Genomic DNA, 16059 nt, shown 5'->3' with positions numbered 1-16059 from the left:
CGGTGCAGGCAATGGAGTTCCAGATCCAGAGCGAGCCTGTCATCCCCCTGGCAGAGGGCCAGGCCTACTGACACCTCAGCACACCGATGGGTTTCCGTGTCCAGCAGACACCCGAGGACACCATCCAAGAGATCTTACAGGATGCTGCCAAGATCGACACCTCACTGCTAGCACCGTGGCAAAAGATAAACGCCCTGAACACCTTCCTGATCCCCCGCATCTCGTTTGTCCTAAGGGGATCTGCCATGGCAAAGGTACCCCTCAACAAGGCAGACAAGATCATCTGGCAGCTGGTGAAGAAGTGGTTGTTTCTTCCCCAGAGAGCCCACAATGAGCTGGTCTATATCACCCACAGGCATGGCGGTGCCAATGTCCCCCACATGGGTGACCTGTGTGACATTGCGGTGATCACCCATGCCTTCCGCCTGCTGACATGTCCCGACGCCATGGTAAAGAGCATCGCAGCAAAAGCCCTCCATGACGCAACACAAAAGCGGATCAGCAGAGCCCCCTCCAACCAAGACACCGCCAGCTTCCTGAGTGATTCCCTGGATGGCGAATTTGGCCGAGACGGGGGTGACATCGCTTCGCTGTGGTCCCGCGCCCGCAATGCCACGCGCTGCCTGGGGAAGCACATCGGCTGCCGCTGGGAGTGGTGCGAGGAGCGCCAGGAGCTGGGAGTTCTGGTGCTGCAGATCAGGTCTGAGGACACCACCATAGTCACCCCACGCACCAGGGGCATGCTGGAGAGGACCCTGAAGGCAACCATCAACTCGCTGTACATAGAAGCCCTGAAGCATAAGCCAGACCAGGGAAAAGCCTTTGAACTGACCAGCAAGTGGGATGCCAGCAACCACTTCCTCGCCGGGGGCGGCTTCACCCGCTTTGCTGACTGGCGGTTCATCCACCGCACCCGGCTCAACTGTGTCCCGCTCAACGGAGCCGTCCGCCACAGGAACCGAGACAAGCATCGCAGGAAGTGCGGCTACTCCAACAAGACCCTGCCCCATGTCCTTGGAGCAGGGCTTGCAGCTGCATGAGCCTGGCGGCTGCGCCACAACACCATCCAGAACCGCCTGGTGAAAGCTATCGCCCGTGCCTGCGGGAGGTCGCTGTGAACTGCACCATCCCCGGTACTGACAGCCCGCTGCGACCCGACGTGGTAGTCACTGACAAGGCCCAGAAAAAGATCATCCTCGTCGACATCACGGTCCCCTTTGAGAACAGGACCCTGGCCTTCCGAGAAGCCCGAGCTCGGAAACTGGAAAAATACGCCCCTCTGGCCGGCACCCTGAGAGCAAAGGGCTATGAGGTGCAGCTGGACGCCCTGATCGTCAGAGCCCTGGGCTTTTGGGACCCCTGCAATGAATGTGTGCTGCGGACCTGCAGGATCTGCACTGATAAATCATCTCCCTGAATTACATTAGTTATGTTGACAAAAGTTCTCTTCTATTGACATAGCTGTGTTTGCACTGGAGGTTGTTAGCAGAGCTTATGTATGTCTTTCATACCTCCTGACCAATGTAACTATGGCGACTTACCTTCTAAATGTAGATCAAGCTTTAGGCTTATGGATTGTGACAGGGTCAGGCTGGATGGCTATAGGAGAGTAATAGAAGGCAGCTATATTAGCCCCAGGCTAAGTAGGTCCCTTTTCCCTGGGTAAGGTAACAGGAAGGTTCCAGAACAATCAGGAACCTTCTGGAGACAATAAAGACAGGCTGATTAGAACACCTGCAGCTAATCAAGAAGCTGCTAGAAGCAATTAAGTCAAGCTAATCAGGGCACCTGAGTTTTAAAAAGGAGCTCACTTCAGTTTGTGGTGTGCATGTGAGGAGCTGGAAGCAAGAGGCAGTAGGAGCTGAGAGTGAGAACGCAGACTGTTGGAGGAATGAGGTGTACAAGCATTATCAGACACCAGGAGGGAAGTCCTATGGTTAGGATAAAGAATGTGTTGGGAGGAGGCCATGGGGAAGTAGCCCAGGGAGTTGTAGCTGTCGCACAGCTGTTCCAGGAGGCACTCTAGACAGCTGCATTCCACAGGGCCCTGGGCTGGAACCTGGAGTAGAGGGCGGGTTTGGGTTCCTCCCAACTCCTGGTCAGACACAGGAGGAGTCAACCTGGGCTGTGAATTCAGAAAGAGCCAAGCTGAGGGCTGCTGTGAAGCTCCAAGGTGAGCAAATCTGCCAATAAGCGCAAGACCCAGCAAGGGTAGAGCAGGAACTTTGTCACAGGATCCATTTTAGAGAAGTTCAAAAACTCACTAGTGTGGGCAAAAAGAAAAGGAGTACTTGTGGCACCTTAAGACTAACCAATTTATTTGAGCATGAGCTTTTGTGAGCTACAGCTCACTTCATCGGATGCATACCGTGGAAACTGCAGCGGACATTATATACACACAGAGATCATGAAACAATACCTCCTCCCACCCCACTGTCCTGCTGGTAATAGCTTATCTAAAGTGATCATCAAGTTGGGCCATTTCCAGCACAAATGCAGGTTTTCTCACCCTCCACCCCCACACAAACTCACTCTCCTGCTGGTAATAGCCCATCCAAAGTGACCACTCTAACACGGCTGTTCCTCTGAAATCTCCCTACAATGTGCATGATAATCAAGGTGGGCCATTTCCAGCACAAGCAAGTTATTGTAACTTCAACATATGCTAAACTATTCAAGTTAACTTGGTCTGTTTAGTTCATGTTAATCATACACTGTTTTGTCTACATTAGTGTTAGAACAGGTTAGCTAATACTCTTTAACACAGCACCTTTAAATCCTAGTCAAGACAAACACTTATACTCAAAACACAACTAATTTTGTTTAGGTTTAAATGGTGGTGCCTTGGTAACATATTAGTATATGCACTAGAAGAAGGCTTCAACATCCTTCTTGCATTTGTTATATTCAAGGAAATTGTAGCTGCTTTTTTTTTTTAAATGAGATGAAAATTCCTAGTGGAAGGAATGGAAGCAAGTTTGAACTGCAGTGTGAATTGAGATGGAATTTAAATGAGTATGCATTGTGGGGTAGAAAGGAGTAATTTTAAATTGGATGTCAAATTCTGTTAAAATGTTTAGGCCAGAGCAACAAGAAAAGGAAGGCCAGCTCTTACTGCTTGTTTCTTTTACTACCAAATCAAGGAAACACCTATCATTTAAATCAGCCTCTGTAGCAGATGACTGTAGGATAGCTAATATGATGCCAATTTTTAAAAAACTCCAGAGGCAATTCCAGGCTGGTATGCCTAACTTCAATACCAGGCTAATTGGTTGAATTTTTGTATTAACAGAATTATCAGACGCATAGATGAACACAATTTGCAGAGGAAGAGTCAACATGGCTTTTGTAAAGGGAATTATGCCTCACCAATGTGTTAGAATTATCTGAGGGGGTCAACAAACATGGACAAGGGCGATCCATTGGATATAGGATACTGGGACTTTCATGAAGCCTTTAACAAGGTCCCTCATGAAAGGCTCCTAAGCAAAGTAAGCAGTCATGGGATAAGAGGGAAGGTCCTTTCTTGGATCAGTAACTGATTAAAAGACAAACAAAACGAAGGAATAAATGTTTTTCAGAAATAGAGATAAATAGTGGGTGTCTCTCCAGGGTCTGTACTGGCACCAGTACTGTTCAACATACTCTGAATGATCTGGAAAAAGGGGTAAACAATGATGTGTCAGAATTTGCAGATGGTACAAAACTATTCAAGATGGTTAAGTCCAAAGCAGACTGTGAGGCATTACCAAGGGATCTCACAAAACTGGGTGACTGGGCAAGAAAATGACAGATAAAATTCAATGTTGATAAATGCAAACTAATGCACATTGGACAACATAATCCCAACTATACATATAAAATGATGGGGGTCTAAATTAGCTGTTACCACTCAAGAAAGAGCTCTTAGAGTTGTTGTGGATAGTTGAGCAGCTGTTTTCAGACAATGTGAAATGTCAGGCAAAAAAGTTTGCAATGTTAGGAACTATTAGGAAAGGAATAGAGAAGACAAAATATAATGCCTCTATAGAAATCCATGATACGCTCACATCTTGAATACTACATGCAATTCTAGTCGCCCCATTTAAAAAAAGATGTACTGGAATTCAAAAAGGTACAGAGAATGGTAACAGAAATAAATGATTAGGGGGTATGGAACAGTTTTCATATGAGAAATTTAAAGGACTGGGACTTTTCAGGTTGGAAAAGAGAAGACTAAAGGGGGATAGGGTAGAGGTCTTATAGAGGTATAAAATCTTGACTGGTGTGGAGAAAGTGAATAAGGAAATGTTGTTTACTCCTAATAGCACAAGAACTAAGGGTCCTCCATTGAAATGAATAGGCAGCAGGTTTAAAACAAAAAAGTACTACTTCATAAATGCACAGTCAACTTGTGGAGCTGATTGCCAGGTGATGCTGTGAAGGCCAAAACTATAGCAGGCATATAAAGAACTAGATAAGCTCATGGAGGATAGGTGCATCAATGGCTATTAGCCAGGATGGGCAGGAATGCAACACAATGGTCTAAGTGTCCCTAGCCTTTGTTTGCCAAAAGCTGGGAGTGAACCACAGAGGATGGATCATTTGATGATTGCCTGTTCTGTTCGTACCCTCTGAAGCACCTGGCCTTGGCTGTTATCCGGGGATCTTTCAACCCAAAGCTCTTGGTAACTTTTACTCTGTGTGAGGTGGTGTCAGGAAATAAATCAGGGAAGACATGAACATCTGACTGATAGGTGGCTGGCACAAACAGGACAACACGAGTGCTTTCACTTAAAGCTATATTTTACTTAGTCTCAAGCAGTTACACACGTCTGCAAAAGGTTAGTAAAACACTCCAACCCTTGATAATTACCAAAGCTGAGTGTGGCTCTTGAATGACATAGCAGCAGGCGTCCAGTGGCCAAATCTTCCGTCTGCCAGTGGGGACTGCAAGATGTATCCAGAGGGAGAGTCCAAAAAGAGTCCAACTACCTCAAACTTTCCCTGTTATTTATACATTAGTAATAGAATGACATGTCCCTTAAAGAAAACTTGTTAAGTAAGCAGTTTCAGTGGTCAAGCAAGAGGTTCCTTCTGAGTATCAATTAACTGGTGTGGGATTTTCCAGAGTTTGCAGCCTTGAGGCCCCAATAGACATTCCTGGGGCATATCCTGCTCTTCTAAAAATGTATGTATCAGCCACTTCAACACAATTCTTATCAGGAAGGACACGGGGTCAAGCTGCCCTCTCTGTAGCACCCAAAGACACCCTCCCCCCCCACCTTGGTTAAGCTAAGCCTGCTGATCTGGCCAATTTACAGCCTGCTGCCTTGGCTGCTTTTAGCAATAAGCCATAGTGGTTTCAGGCATTTTACTGGTTTGCCAAAGTCTCCCCATACATGGCCATTTTTGGAAGACAGGATCCTGGGCTAGATTGACCATTGGTCTGACCCAATATGGCTGTTCTTATGACCTAATTATTGATACATGCAATTATGACGCTATCTCAGGGTATATGATTCCCACTATTATAGTCACAGGCATTCTTTTCCATGCCTTAGGGGGGACAATGATTAAAAACGAGCAAAAGCATCACAAGCATTAACTAGGTCTGATTTATTATTAAAGATAAGAAATCATTAAACAAAATAGAAATGATTGAAATAAACTGGTTGTCAGTTGTGTTCTATTACAATCTCTTCTGTCTGCCTCTGTGGGCATGGCTACACTTGCAGATGTAGAGTGCTTTGAGTTAAACCAGCCTTTGTAGAGCGCAGTAGGGAAAGCGCTGCAGGCTGTCCACACTGATGGTTTCAAGCACACTGGTGTGGCCACACTTGCGGCGGCATTGGGAGCGGTGCTTTATGGGCAGCTATACCAGCATGCAAGTAGCTGCAACGTGCTTTTCAAATGGGGGTGGGGTGGAGTGTGACAGGGAGTATGTTGTGTGTATGTGGGGGGAGAGAGTGGGTTTTTGGGGGGCTTAGAGCATGTCAGCATACTGTCCTGTAAGTCCAGACAGCAGCAGACCTCCCTCCTCTCCCGCCTCTCTCTAACACACAGCACTCCACAGTAATGGTTGCTTTGTCTTGGAGGAGATAAGCAGCTGGCTGTCGGAAACTGAGCTTTAAATGAGCATTTCCACATTCCTATAGCTGATTCCAAACAATGACAAGAGTGGCTACTTGGCTTAATGGGATTATGGGACGTTTCCAGAGGCTGATCAGAGCTCAGTAAAGCAACAGTTCATTCACACTGGCACCGCGGCACTCCAGCAGGGACACAGCAAACATTATTCCACTCACCGAGGTGGAGTACCAGCAGTGCTATAGCCGCGGAGTCAGAGCGCTCTACGTGCCTTGCCAGTGTGGACGGGTAGAGAGCTAGTGCGCCTGGGGCTCCTTTATTGCGCTGTAACTTGCAAGTGTAGCCAAGCCTTATGTGTAGAGCCTTAACAGTGATTACACCTTTGAGAGTAGACCACATGCAGGGATGTTCTTCGTTTGGGAAATTAAGTGCAAAATATATTGTTTCCTAAAATATTGTGAATTCAGTCTCATCTTATTAAACACTTAAAACCTTTATGTATGGGAAAAATAATTTGTTTTAGGGTAGGTGAAACCTGTCTTGTTAATAATAATCATCCAGTTTGTAAATTGGGAAAAAACAGATTGTTGTAACTAAATCCTATGAAATCAAATAAACCTATTTAAATCAGTTACTTAGCTCCTTAAATGGCTTCTTCTATCTTGAGACAGGCCAATGAACCAATATTAAGAAACTTAAATCCAGTTAAATCCCACTATTTCTCTGTTTACCACTGTTTAGTCCCTGTTGCATCTTCAGGAGTATATGGTCTAACCATCTGATGATCAACAGGAGAAGTTGTTAATATTTTAAGTTACAGTTGCATTTCAGTATTCTAGTAAAATCATTACAAGAGTTTGTAAATCTAATCCTTTGGCAGGATCTTAGTTAACTTTTCTCATCAATCCATATTGAAGTCTTGGGGAGGTTTTCCTTGGGTTGATTACTTTTGTCTTTTGTGTTTTTCTTAACTGTCTATGATAGTTTATTTGTACAGATGGACAGGATGAGTTGTAGACTCCTTGTTGTTGAAGCAAAGTAGCAGAGGGGTGAGTGTGTGCGGGGCTCTCATCAGGTTTTTTATACTTTTTTCCTCCTACTTCCATTCAATAGGAAAACAGGCATCTGTCAGTCTTATTTAGATTGAAGTTTGTTGCTATCACTCTTTCATTGACTCCATGCCGGTGGGGGGTTGGCTTAGTTGATACCTTCAGTTTTCGAATATGCAGTCTCTTTAATGGATATACATAATTTCTACTTGTCTTTGTACTTGTGTCAGGAGATTCTAAGAAATGTTTTTAAAGTTAGTTTTAACTTTTTCTTTCAGTCCATTTTCTGAAATACTTGTTCAATTTTATTAGCATATGACATGTAATGAAATTGTTTTTAAAAAGTCCAAACACTCCTGTACTTTATATATAAGTTTTCAGTTTTCAAAACCATCTTTTAAAATTAAACAATTCTTAAAAAAATCTTTAGCTTAAAGAATTAATTTCTTTAACTCTTTATAACAATTTTTGAAGAGATGGTTCTTGTCTTCCTGAGTTAAGTGAGGGAGTTTGAGCACTGCCAGTAATTATTGTTAATATAAATATTCTATACTCAGATGGCTTCTTGTATTAGTATTCTGTTTAAGAAGGCAATTAAATTTGAGGTTGGTACATAAGGCATTTTATCATTTACATAGCAACAGTATTAGGAGCTTTGCAGTTAGCAGTTTGCAAGTATGCATTTCACAAAGGTTTTTGCCATTTATAGATTCCAAGGCCAGAGAGGACCATCGTGATCTAGTCTGATCTCCTATACAACAAAAGACATAGAACTTCCCCCAAAATAATAATTCCTAGAGCATATGTTTTAGAAAAACATCCAGTCTTGATTTAAAAATTGGCAGTGATGGAGAATCCACTACGACCCTGGTCAATTTTTCCAATGGTCTAATTACTAAGGCTACATCTAGTCATGAGTATTTGTGTAAAAGTCATGGACCGGTCATGGGCAGTAAACAAAAATTCACGGCCTGTGACCTGTCCATGACTTTTACTATATACTCCTAACTAAAACTTGGGCCAGAGGGCCACTGGTGTTGTGGAGGGGCAGTCTGGGGGTGCTGGGTGGATGGCCCAGGACCCTGGCTGGTGCTGGGGGGAGGCAGGCGGCGGCATGTGGTCCAGGACCCCTGCTGATGCTGGTAGGAGGGTGTCGGAGAGTGGCCTGGGACCCATGCTGGGGGAGGGGTAGGTGGCTGCACCTGACTTGGGACTCCTGGGGCCGGGCAGTGCTGCACGGCCCGGGACCCCTGCTGGTGCTGCTGTGGGAGGGCGGGTAGCAGTGGCGCGTGGTTCGGGTGTGATGTTCCCCTGGTGTTATCTGGACCAGTGATCTGCTAGGTCACTCCAATCCTTGACTCTGGGAGCCAGTCTTACCCTGCTCTGCTGTGAGAGCCCTCACTCCTGGGCTGTTCACTCTCAGCCTCTGGCATGTAAGCTGCTCCTTGGATTGTGCAAATGAATGACACTAGCCAATATCTCCAGTCCCAGACCAACCCTAGGAACCTCTGTCTTGCAGTGTCCAGTTATGCCCACTGGACACTGCAAGCTCATGAGTTCGTCAATTTAACAAAGAAATTGATATGTATCCTGCTTGTTATCCCAAGGGGAGTCTCTGACTTTAAACCAAACGCACTGTTTCAGGTAGAACAAACAATCTATCTTTGTAGTTAATTTAAGCGATAGGCAAAAAATAAAATAAAATAAGCACGCAGTCTAAACTCTCAACCCTATTAGACTGGACAACATCTAGATTAAGCAGTTTTTCCTCACCCCACTGTATATTGCAGTCCTTAATATGCAGGTTTCAGAGTAGCAGCCGTGTTAGTCTGTATCCACAAAAAGAACAGGAGTACTTGTGGCACCTTAGAGACTAACAAGTGTATTTGAGCATAAGCTTTCGTGAGCTACAGCTCACTTCTTCGGATGCATGGAGTGGAAAATACAGTGGGAGGATTTTATATACACAGAGAACATGAAACAAAGGGTGTTACCTGATCACTCTAGTTAGTGTGTATGGTAAGGTGAGCTGTTACCAGCAAGAGAGGAAAAAAACCCTTTTGTAGTGATAATCAAGGTGGGCCATTTCCAGCAGTTGACAAGAACGTATGAGGAACAGTAGGTGGGGGGGAAAATAAACATAGGGAAATAGTTTTACTTTGTGTAATGACACATCCACTCCTAGTCTTTATTCAAGGCTAATTTAATGGTGTCCAGTTTGCAAATTAATTCCAATTCAGCAGTCTCTCGTTGGAGTCTGTTTTTAAAGTTTTTTTTTTGTTGAATTGCGACTTTTAGGTCTGTAATCGAGTGACCAGAGAGACTGAAGTGTTCTCCGACTGGTTTTTGAATATTATAATTCTTGAAGTCTGATTTGTGTCCATTTATTCTTTTACGTAGAGACTGTCCAGTTTGGCCAATGTACATGGCAGAGGGGAATTGCTGGCACATGATGGCATATATCACATTGGTAGATGTACAGGTGAACGAGCCTCTGATAGTGTGGCTGATGTGATTAGGCCCCATGATGATGTCCCCTGAATAGATATGTGGACCCAGTTGGCAATGGGCTTTGTTGCAAGGAGAGGCTCCTGGGTTAGTGTTTTTGTTGTGTGGTTGCTGGTATTTGCTTCAGGTTGGGGGGCTGTCTGTAAGCAAGGACTGGCCTGTCTCCCAAGATCTGTGAGAGCAATGGGTCGTCCTTCAGGATAGGTTGTAGATCCTTGATGCGTTGGAGAGGTTTTAGTTGGGCGCTGAAGGTGATGGCTAGTGGCATTCTGTTATTTTCTTTGTTGGGCCTGGACTGTAGTAGGTAACTCTTTCCCCATGTTTATTCCCCCCACCCCATTCCTCACATGTTCTTGTCAACTGCTGGAAATCGCCCACCTTCATTATCACTACAAAAGGTTTTTTTCTCTCCTGCTGGTAATAGCTCACCTTACCTGATCTCTCATTACAGTGGGTATGGTAACACCCATTGTTTCATGTTCTCTGTGTATATAAAATCTCCCCACTGTATTTTCCATTGCATGCATCTGATGAAGTGAGCTGTAGCTCACGAAAGCTTATGCTCAAATAAATTTGTTAGTCTAAGGTGCCACAAGTACTCCTTTTCTTAATATACAGGTTTGTTCCTTAAACATGGGCCAATCTCCCCTGTTAGAGTCTTGTCGCCGTCTTCTCCGTGTCTTAGTTGCTTGCAGTGAAGGTTGGGGCAGGAGAAGGGCCCAGTATGTGTCCACTCTGTCTGTTTTATACCCTAAGTCCATGTGCTTGGGGAGCACAAGACCAGGCATGTCTGGGGGGTATTGCTGAGTCTCTCCAAGCAAGGTTGAGCATTCCCCTGGCGTCACGGCATGCAGGGTGAGTCATTGCATTGTAGCTCCCTTGCTGGAGAATGGCTATTGATTGGTTGTTTGACACTCCACCCAAGTGTTGATTGCTTTCCTTGCTGTTGCCTCTGGGAAGCTAATATCTAGCTGATTCCCCAATTTACATAGTTTTAGTGATCACCATACAACACAATTCTCAGAACTTCATATGCATTAATGATACACATATATGGATAGAGAAATGACTTTCACCAGATCATAACCTTTCCTCTGATACCTTGCAAAGCATCCTTTATATGTAGGATCATGATTATATGAAAATGAGGAATAAGGGGGTTACAGTACGCTCCCCCAAGGTATAGAATGTCACACTGGGACCCCTGCTGGTGCTGGGGGTTGGGACGGGAAGGGTTGGTGGGGCTGGCAGGCTCCCTACCCATCTCTGCCCGGCTTGTCCCTGCAGCTCCCATTGGCCAGGAACAGTAGCCAAAGGGGGCAGCAGCTGTGGGTTCGGGCAGCACATGGAGCCCTCTTGCCCCTCCACCTAGGAGCTGTAGGGACATGCTGGTGGGAGCCAGGAAGCTGCCCCCTCTCTCCCCCCAGTAAGCACTGCCCTGTACCCCAGCCTGCTGCCCTAGCCCTGAGCACCCTGCCACACACCCAAACTGCTGCTGCTGCTGACCCAGCACCAGCCACTGCAGAAGTCACGGAGGTCACAGAAAGTCACAGAATCCATTACTTCTGTGACCTCCATGACAGACATGCAGGCTTACTAATTACTCTTACTGTTAATTTACACCTTATTTCCAGTCTGAATTTGTCCACTTTCAACTTCCAGTCATTGGATTGTTTTACATCTTTCTCTGCTAGATGAAAGGTAATAATATTTTTTAATGACTCTTCAATGTTTAAGAAATAAACTGAGTTTGAAATGTTTCCAGCTACATTTTGTTTTCCTAGAGGCTTTTAAGGACAGAATCAGATGTTTCTAGAGTAATAAAATTCCTTCCAGCTAGGATATTTCGAAAATTGTGTGGATTTACATAGTTTTTTGTGGAAGAGTGGAAAAAACCCAATTAACACCTAGATTTATTGCTCTGATAAAGAACCCCACATTCCTTTTCACATTTAGGTCTTTTCCTAATGCTTTACATGGTTTGTTTTCTTAAGGATTACATTTGTACCAAACTGGTATTTATACTGGGGGAGATGTCTGGTCTAGATAAGACACATTTAGGGATAATAAACATGGGTTTATAGCCAAAGAGGGCTATCTTCCTGACATCTGGCTTCTCTTTTGGTGAGAGAGAGAGAGATTTAATTGTAATACTGCAGAAAATTTAGTCTATATTTTACTCCTGGATTTGTTTGGTTACTGCCATTTTGTACCAGTTTCTGCTGTATTAGTGACTATTGTGTAATCTACTCTTAGAGTGGTAGCACATAATTCATCCTTAAGTATTTAGTTATCATTCTACATGTGTATTATATATGGCATTAATCTGGTGGACTTCACTGGAATTCTTATGGTTCAGACTGAGTGTGGTGCTTTCATAACAGGAACAGAAAACCTAATTGGCAAAGGAGAACAGAGTTGAAAGGTTTAACTCTCTGAAAAGGGTGTAGCTGATGAATTCCTGGCAAAATTTAAACATCACCGTGCCTCAGTGGGTCACAACTGAGAATACCAAATTCAGGACAAACTGCTGAGAAACAGGGCAGTGTAAAGGAGCAGACTCACCCCTGCGGCACCTCCTGCTGGTCATTGGGAATTAGCTCTTTTCCAGCCTGGAGCACCCTCTGCAAGCAGTGATCCGCACAGCTCTGGCCCCTGTGTCTCTCATGGACCCCCGGTGCCCCTTTCTCTGCAGTTCTCCCCCTGGTAGTACCCCCACATGCTGCATCTGGGTCTCCTCTTCCTGGGGACCCCCCAACCCACTATCCCCACCTTGCCTCAGTCTAGGCTCCTGCCAGTCATCACCAAGCCCCCGCTCCCTGGGGCAGACTGCAGTGTAAAGGCCACTTATCATAGGCAAGTGGGTTCAGACCTGCTGCCTTCCTCTGCTTTCCAGTACTTCTATGGGCCGTGGACCAGGCCCTACAGTCTGGGGAGTTGCCAGCCTGCAGGGCCCCCGCTCAGCCTGCTCCTTCCCCAGCACTGCATTACCCTCAGTACCCTGTCAGGCAGGCAGGCCCTGTTCTCTCTTAGCCTGGAGAGAGAGCCCTTGGGCTTCTGGCTCACAGCCTTTTTATACAGGCCAGCTGGGGACCTGATTTGGGGCGTGGCCCAGCTGTGGCTGCTTCCCCAGTCAGCCATCCTCAGCCACAGCCCTCTCCAGGGCTGCTTTTAACTCCTTCTATTTTAGGAGTAGGGTAGCCACCCCCCCTACAGGCAGACACACCCCAAAACTGGTGGTGGTTATTCCGTAAGATATACCAACCCAGCAACAAAACTTCTGTATCATGACCCTGGCTAACACGAAGTCAGAAATGCAACCTCCTTAGGTATTCCAGTCCTGAATTCAACATCCAGACACTAGACTTAATGATGAGTGGTTATTTAAAACCAATTTCATCAATCGAAGTTTACTTCTGATCCTAAAGGACCAGTCACATACCCAGGTCACTATATAACTCATATTTTACCCAATAATCTTGTTACCAACCCTTAAATCTTGTTACCAACCCTTAAATACATAATTGTAACGATGTTGGCTCTGGCAGGACCCAACTGACAGTGCCAATTCAGGACAAATTGCTTAAAGCAGGGCAGTTACAGCCCAAGGCTCGGGTTCTGTGCACACCAAAGCAAACCAAACCAGCCAAACAGAGAAGACTTTGGTTTTACCCCACTGGCTAACCACAAGTCACACAAGCAATTCCCTTAGTCCTCCCAGTTTCACCACCAGTGCCACTCGTTATGGGGACAAATGGTTATGAAAACCAATATCCCACTAAAAGAAAAAAGGTTCTTTTGATCCCAAAGGACCAAGCCCCAGACCCAGGTCACTCTACAAATCAGATCTTACCCACGGATCACGCTGTTGCCACTCCTTTAAAATCTAAAGATTTTTTCATTTTTTCATAAAAGGAAAAGATATAGATGAGAGCTAGAATTGGTTAAATTACATACAGTAATGGCAAAGTCCTTGGTTCAGGCTTGCAGCAGTGATAGAATAAACTGCAGGTTCAAATCAAGTCTCTGGAGTACATCCACAGCTGGGATGGGTCTTTCAGTCCTTGGTTCAAAGCTTCAGTGTAGCAAAGTTCCTCCAGAGGTATGAAGCAGGATTGAAGACAAGATGGAGGATCTGCAGCAGCTTTTTATATTCTCTTGCCATGTGGTCTTTCTTTCTTTGTTCCAAAGACAAGCTGTCCATCACATGGCATGGAAAAACCTCAGAGCTGTCCATAGGCATGTCCCTGTACACCTTGCTGAGTCACAAGGAGTGACTGTCTTCTCTCAGTGGATCAGTTGTATAGCTGATGGCCCTTAATGGGCCATCAAGCAGGCTAGGCAGAGCTGACACCAACTTTTCTGGGGTTGACACCCAGAAGGATAGCATAAGTTTGAAATACAGACAGTATAGAGCCAATATTCATAACTTCAGCTACAAAAATGATACATATAGACAGCATAATCATAATCAGCAAACCATAACCTTGTCTTAGACACCTCGTTTGACCCCCTTTATATAAGATTTGGTGCCACTACAGGACCTTGGTTGCAACGATGATCTATACGGTCCCAGATTATGTCAGTAATGTCACAGTAATATCTAAAGGTTTATAGGAGAAAAGAAAGAGGTAAGAGTTTAAATTGGTTAAAGGAATCAAATACATACAATAATTGCAAAGTTCTTGGATCAGGTTTCAAGTAGTGATGGCATAAACTGCTGGCTTTTAAGTCTCCGGTTGCTTCCAAATGATTTGAAGGCCCTTAGTCCCTTGGTTAGAATGCTCCCATTAGTATAAATCCATAAGCCAGAGATCAGAGCAGGGAAGAAGCAAAATGGAGATGTTTCTAGGGCTTTTTATAGGCTCTCCTATGTCGAGGGCAACTCGGTGTTCGAAGCAGAGCCCTCAGCACAGTTTCTGGAAAAATACAGGCACACAAGATGGAGTTCAGTACCACATGATCTAGTCACATGCTCTTGCATGCTTCGATGAGTCATACCAGGGACCTTACTCATATTCTAGCTAAAATGGTCTCAGGAAAGTCCATCAGGTGTGGATAAGCTTCTTTTATGGCCCATTGTGTTCTTTGATGGGATGTCAATAGAAGTATTCCCTTCACAGTGTGCTGGCTAGACTGGATGCAAAATACCTTGTGGGTGTTATCCAGGAGCAAATGCATTTGAAATGCAGTTAAATGGCCAAAATTCATAATTTTGGATACAAAAATGATGCATGCATACAAATAGGATAATCACATTCAGCAAACCATAACTTTTTCATTGATACCTTACATAACATACTTTGTACAAGATTTGTTGCATTGTATAACAATGGTAGTTATCAGATGTGGGCAAACTATGGCCCGCGGGCCACATCTGGCCTGTGGGACCCTCCTGCCTGGCCCCTGAGCTCCTGGCCTGGGAGGCTAGGTCCTGGCCCCTCCCCTACTGTTCCTCCTACCCTGCAGCCACAGCACGCCATGCTGCTGGTGTAGTGTATTTAAACTGCTCTGCTTAGGAATGTGCTACTGGTAGCAGTTACGGAGAGGAATTTACTACACTACACTGGCGCAATGCTCTGGGTGGCATGGCTGTAGCGCTGCCAGCTACTGGTGCTCCAGGCAGCACGGTAAGGGGGCAGAGAGCAGGGGGGGTTGGATAGAGGGGCAGGGGAATTTGGGGTGGTGATCAGGGGGTGTGGATGGGGTCAGGGTGGTTAGAGGGTGGGGAACGGGGGGGGCAGTCAGGAATGAGAGGGGGTTGGATGGGACGGTGGGGGGCAGTCAGGGGCAGGGGTTCTGGGGGTGATCAGGGGACAGGGAGCCGGGGGGGGGAGGTGGATGGGGCAGTCAGGGAACAGGGAGGGTTGGATGGGGCAGGAGTCCAGGGGGAGGCACAGCCTCCCCTAACTGGCTCTCCATACAATTTCCGAAACCCAATGTGGCTCTCAGGCCAAAAAGTTTGCCTGCCCCTGATCTACGTGGTTGTATTTTAATCATATAATGTCACAGAAGGTGATAGAGAATTCCTGGCAAAATTTAAATGAGTGCATAATAGGATTATAAACTTTGAAATTATGTAGGTGGTTGTACTTTCTAAAATTGTCACTGTTGCTATTGTTATGTACTTAACTTAGTTATTTTAATAGTATGTTAATATGCTGTTACAGTTATTTTCTTCTTGTTTCTGCTTTTATTTTGAATTCGTTTTCTACGTGTTAAGTTGTTAGATGACTGCTTGAAGTGCCAAAAATGCACCCACATTTTAAAGCAGTTTTTTTTAATGTTACACCGGACTCTCGCTAGAACGTGGGATTTGGGATCCATGCGCGGTACCGTGTTAACGCGGGAACTGCGTTAAAATGAATTCCAAGTAAAGTAATTAAATATGAGATTCATGGCTGCGACCGCTTTATATGTGAATTCGTGCTAT

The 16059-nt window shown here is 45.1% G+C and overlaps 1 protein-coding gene across 8 annotated transcripts in view; it reads left to right on the top strand.

Annotated features, from left to right (window-relative positions):
- Positions 1 to 16059, top strand: part of PPP1R13B (protein phosphatase 1 regulatory subunit 13B) — a 139281-nt gene that overhangs the window by 50267 nt on the left and 72955 nt on the right. The window lies entirely within an intron of this gene.

Source organism: Lepidochelys kempii, chromosome 6 (genome assembly GCF_965140265.1).
Source record: "Lepidochelys kempii isolate rLepKem1 chromosome 6, rLepKem1.hap2, whole genome shotgun sequence".
In the NCBI taxonomy this organism is placed as follows: domain Eukaryota; kingdom Metazoa; phylum Chordata; order Testudines; family Cheloniidae; genus Lepidochelys; species Lepidochelys kempii.
The sequence above is the reverse complement of the archived record's forward strand: the minus strand, read 5'-3'. Positions and strand labels throughout refer to the sequence as shown.